This window comes from Schistocerca nitens, chromosome 9 (genome assembly GCF_023898315.1).
Source record: "Schistocerca nitens isolate TAMUIC-IGC-003100 chromosome 9, iqSchNite1.1, whole genome shotgun sequence".
Lineage (NCBI taxonomy): Eukaryota > Metazoa > Arthropoda > Insecta > Orthoptera > Acrididae > Schistocerca > Schistocerca nitens.
In genome coordinates this window covers 132,930,755-132,936,754 of record NC_064622.1, presented here as the reverse complement: position 1 = coordinate 132,936,754, position 6,000 = coordinate 132,930,755, and positions in this window count along the sequence as shown.

The window sequence follows — 6,000 nt, the reverse complement described above, 5'->3', positions numbered from 1 at the left end:
GAAACGGCGAAAAGTAGATTTCAGAGAAGATTTAAGGAAGGCGGAACTGCTCGAAATTGTGGCACAAAAGAAAGCCCAATTTCCAACATATGTAATTGACGAGATTGCTAAAAGGCACGGGCATGAAATCGTTCGGCTTCCTCCATACCACTGTCACTTCAATGCAATTGAAGGAGTGTGGGCGCAGATAAAAAATTAAATTGCTGCAAACAATAAAAAATTCACGATCTCTGAAGTGGAAACTCTCCTTCCAGCAGCTATCAATAAAGTGACAAGCGAGACGTGGGCTAAAATTGTAAACAGCACTGCAAGTGCCATCAGAGAGGCGACCAAAACCGAAGGGGTTGTGGAAGAATGCATCGAAAATTTAATTATACATCTGGGAGAGAGCAGTGATAGTTCGAGTAGTGCTGAGGAAGACAATGTCAAATCAGATTCTGACAGTGATGTGAGTGGTGTTTTTCCATTACAGTAACTACAACGTATTCAGGAATGTAAGGAGGGAGTTTGCTATCGATCTACAACCAGATCATCATATTGTGAGTACTTTCTTCAGATTATAACTCTTAATACACTGACCAATTATTCTGTAGCTTGTAGTAGAACAAATTAATAATGCTAATACTTAACAATGAAACCAAAACTGCTAATGTTCAACAACTTGCGAAAATAGTTTTCATTTCAGTTGTGAAGTTTAACAAATAACTTTATTATGTTTCAGCATCTTAGATACTTGTACTAAATAGCTCTTATCAGTTTTCGAGTTAATATATTTCAAGCATCAACTTTAAATAAATTCACGCGTACCAATACGACTTGTATTTTGTCTCGCTTTTATTTCTGCTGCTAGAGAATGCGTGTAGCAGACAGGGCGCCGCGTGCTGTGAGCCACGTTCGGCAACAGCGCCGTCTGCCCGCCGGAACTGTCAGTACCTCTCACGGACTATAGCTGGCTGGCGGAACGGAAGCTATCCATGTGGACAGTGTGACGTCATATGTTTATGACTAGAGCGCTGGGTCGCTACCTTTACAAACAAGAACAGTGCAGAATTATATAAAATACTAACATCTAATCAAAATTAGCCAGAATGCTAAGGTGCTTTAATTCCGATTGGTTAGTCAACGTGTACTGTGAGTTTCCTTTTTTATGTCTAAACATTCCCACTTCCTCTAATGTATTCAAAATACGGCTTTATTTCTTTTTTGAGAACTAATCTCAAAATTTTCTGAAGGGCTTGTGATGCTGTGGCCCATCGCGTAGGTGCGCTGTTAATGCAGATCGCGGGTTATTTAAGTCAAGGTGTTGCTGAAATCTTATTCGAAATGACCTAACGGTTTGCCCTTATATCTCGTAGGGCAATCACTGCATGAAATACAGTATGCACCAGCTTCATTATATTTATTCACCACGGCCATTTCCTTGTGTCTGAGATTTTTGCCTAGGCCTGAAAATGTAAAATATGCTCTAAAATTGTTTGTGGATCTCATAAGTCTGCCAGTTTTTCCGATATTCTACACAGATATGGTTTTCTACAAAAAATAGAGCGTTCCTTTGCCTGCTTGGATGATCTAAGCGGTATAAAATCTGCCTCTAATCCGCCATGGGAATGAAGATTTTTCTTTATCAGTATCCTTCTATTAATTGCGTTAACAAATTCTGGATCGTAACAGCATTGATACACTATATATCGTATAACGTCATATTCAGCCACTTGAGCTTCTCTGGTAATGGGCACTTCATACATACAGTTCGACGTGGCTCATAATGCTGCGTCTCTATTTTTCACTGTATGACATGACCGCCTGTGTATGACAAGATCTGTCGTGGTTGGCTTTCGGTAAATATCGAAACCTACATTTCCATTTTTTACGGTCACTTGGAGGTCCAAAAACGGTTAGGTATCATTTTTAGCGCACTGCTCAGTGAACTGTATCTTTTATTTCAAACTATTTAGATTCCGAAGAAACTGGTCACTTTCAACATTATTACCATCATATAATATGGAAACATCGTCAACATATATATTCCATAAAATTAATCTCCTAGCGCGCTGAGGAAATTTTGTCATAAATTGTTGCTCGAAGTTGGTCATACACCACTGGCCATTAAAATTGCTATACCAAGAAGAAATGCAGATGATAAACGGGTATTCATTGGACAAATATATTATACTAAAACTGACATGTGATTACATTTTCACGCAATTTGGGTACATAGATCCTGAGAAATCATTATCCAGTAATAACGGCCTTGATGCGCCTGGTCATTGAGTCAAACAGAGCTTGGATGGCGTGTACAGGTACAGCTGCCCATGCAGCTTCAACACGATACCACAGTTCATGATGAGTAGTGATTGGCGTATTGTGACGAGCCAGTTGCTGGGCCACCATTGACCAGACGTTTTCAATTGGTGAGAGATCTGGAGAATGTGCTGGCCAGGGCAGCAATCGAACATTTCCTGTATCCAGAAAGGCCCGTACAGGACCTGCAACATGCGGTCGTGCATTATCCTACTGGAATGTAGGGTTTCGCAGGGATCGAATGAAGGGTAGAGCCACGGGTCGTAACACATCTGAAATGTAACGTCCACTGTTGAAAGTGCCGTCAATGCGAACAAGAGGCGACCGAGACGTGTAACCAATGGCACCCCATACCATCACGCCGGGTGATACGCCAGTATGGCGATGACTAATACACGCTTCCAAAGTGCGTTCACCGCGATGTCGCCAAACACGGATGCGACCATCATGATGCTGTAAACACAATCTGGATTCATACGAAAAAATGACGTTTTGCCATTCGTGCACCCTGGTTCGTCGATGAGTACACCATCGCAGGCGGTCCTGTCTGTGATGCAGCGTCAAGGGTAACAGCAGCCATGGTCTCTGAACTGATAGTCCATGCTGCTGCAAACGTCGTCCACCTGTACGTGCAGATGGTTGTTGTCTTGCAAACGTCGTCGAACTGATGTCTCAGGAATCGAGACGTGGCTGCACGATCCGTTACAGCCATGCGGATAAGATGCCTGTCATCTCGACTGCTAGTGATACGAGGCCCTTGGGATCCAGCACGGCGTTCCGTATTACCCTCCTGAACCCACCGACTCCATATTCTGCTAACAGTCATTGGATCTCGACCAACGCGAGCAGCAATGTCGCGATACGATAAACGGCAATCGCGATAGGCTACAATCCGACCTTTATCAAAGTCGGAAACGTGATGGTACGCATTTCTCCTCCTGACACGAGGCATCACAACAACGTTTCACCAGGCAACGCCGATCAACTGCTGTTTGTGCATGAGAAATCGGTTGGAAACTTCCCTCATGTCAGCACGCTGAAATAATTAAAAGATAAAACAATTTTTAGTAAAGCCAGCATTTCTTCCACCTCCTTAGACGGTCTCTCCGAAAAGGTACTCAGATTTTCCACGATAATACTTTGCGCCTGAACAATAGCTATTTAGCATACGCGTTATTGACGTCACATATCATCATACGTGTGGTTGACGGTATGATTACATCCTGCAAAATGTTTATAAGTTATTCCCTATTTTTATACTGAAATTAGTAGAATGTCGGAAATGTTTATTCAGATACTCTGCGAGCAGATTTTCTACTTCATAACCTGCGCCCCCTAGCATTCACAATCGGACATAACGGTTTACCTGTTTTGTGAAGCTTTACATTACCACGTAATTCTGGTGCAGCTGGGTGCATTGGTAAGATTTCAGGAACATCTTAACTTAAATAACCCGCGATCTTGAGTAACAGCGCACCTACGCGATAAGGGTCACGGCATCAAAAGCCCTTCAAAAAATTTAAAAATACCTCACAAAAAAGAAAAAAGCCATATTTTGAATATATTATAGGAAGTGGAAATTTTTAGACATAAAAAAGAATAATCAATTGGAGTTAAAGCATCATAGCATTCTGGCTAATTTTGATTGTTTGTAGGATTAGATGTTCGTATGTAATAAAATTCTGTAGTATTCTTGCTTGTAAACATAGCGATCCACAGCTCCTATCATAACCGAGGCGTACAAGAAATACAGGCCGCTGCGCGCACGTCACTCTTTTTCTCGCGAGCATCGGTCATAAGTATATGACGTCACACTATCCGCCGGCCGCTGTGGCCGAGCGGTTCTAGGCGCTTCAGTCCGGAATCACGTGGCTGCTACGGTCGCAGGTTCGAATCCTGCCTCGGACATGGATGTGTGTCATGTCCTTAGGTTAGTTAGGTTTAAGTAGTTCTAAGTGTAGGAGACTGATGACCTCAGATGTTAAGTTCAAATTGCTCTGAGCACTATGCGACTTAACTTCTGAGGTCATCAGTCGCCTTCAGATGTTAAGTCCCATAGTGCTCAGAGCCATATGAACCACACTATCCACATGGACAGCTTCCGTTCCGCTAGGCAGCCAGCTAGCCTCTCTTTGCCGTTCGTGCGGGCCGCTTTTGCCTTGCGCTGCACTGAGCAGTCCTGTTGCCACACTGGTAAAACACTGCCACCTGATTCTTAAAAAATTGTGTCCGCTCACTATAAAATGTTTCCCTTTTTCTTTTTAGATGCAGACAAAGTTTAAAGAATGGGGCACGTCATCTCTACCTTTCGCTCGCCATAGTATTGACGATATTCTCTGAATAGTAAATTTTGAATAGGAGCGATGGGTATGCCTGTGATCTTTTAACGTTGTGAGTATGTTTTAGACATTCCTTCACTAAATTTAATATCCACAAAATGTGGTGACACTGTACTTTGCTTTTTACCACGTAGGTTCACCTGATGATGCGGCTTAAAGCCACTAAACCGGTCGTGTTTTAATAAACAACTATTTTACCTACTGTAAGCGGAGTTCTGAGGATGACCGTTTACCAGTATTCGTAACTCATTAACTGAATACTGAAACTGCGTTTTGCCTTCTTTTACCACAAGGCTGAGGTTCATGCATAGTTTTAAAATGACTTCTTTTCCCACATAAAGAACTATGATGTGACTTCGGTAAATAACACCGAATTTGGCAATAAATACATCGAAATTGGCAAAGAACAATAGCGAAATTGGCAAAGAACAATAGCGAAATTGGCAAAAAACACCAAATTTGGCAAAAATTTACACCCAATGTACCAGAGAAGAAAGACCGCATCTCAGAAAGTTTATTTTCGTTGCTGGCTAAAATCGTGGTGTCAGCGGCAAATCGGAGGTTGTTAGTTCTACAGCCAGTCGAGGTGCCTTTAGTGCAACCATCAAAAGCTTTTCTAATTACACGTTCGGCGCAGACGATGTACAGCTGGAGGGGGGGGGGGATAGGACACAACCCGATCTGAAACCTATTACGCACTGGAAAAAATAAGACGCGCCAGCACCTTTCTTCACAGCTGCCAGTTATTACTGTGTAAGACTTCTGATCAGTGATACGTGGTGGCACGCCGAACTCTGCGTACACCTGCTACAACTTTTCCCAAGCAACGCAAACTTTTCCTACGACCAAGGAAACAGATGGAAAAAGAAATACACTCCTGGAAATTGAAATAAGAACACCGTGAATTCATTGTCCCAGGAAGGGGAAACTTTATTGACACATTCCTGGGGTCAGATACATCACATGATCACACTGACAGAACCACAGGCACATAGACACAGGCAACAGAGCATGCACAATGTCGGCACTAGTACAGTGTATATCCACCTTTCGCAGCAATGCAGGCTGCTATTCTCCCATGGAGACGATCGTAGAGATGCTGGATGTAGTCCTGTGGAACGGCTTGCCATGCCATTTCCACCTAGCGCCTCAGTTGGACCAGCGTTCATGCTGGACGTGCAGACCGCGTGAGACGACGCTTCATCCAGTCCCAAACATGCTCAATGGGGGACAGATCCGGAGATCTTGCTGGCCAGGGTAGTTGACTTACACCTTCTAGAGCACGTTGGGTGGCACGGGATACATGCGGACGTGCATTGTCCTGTTGGAACAGCAAGTTCCCTTGCCGGTCTAGGAATGG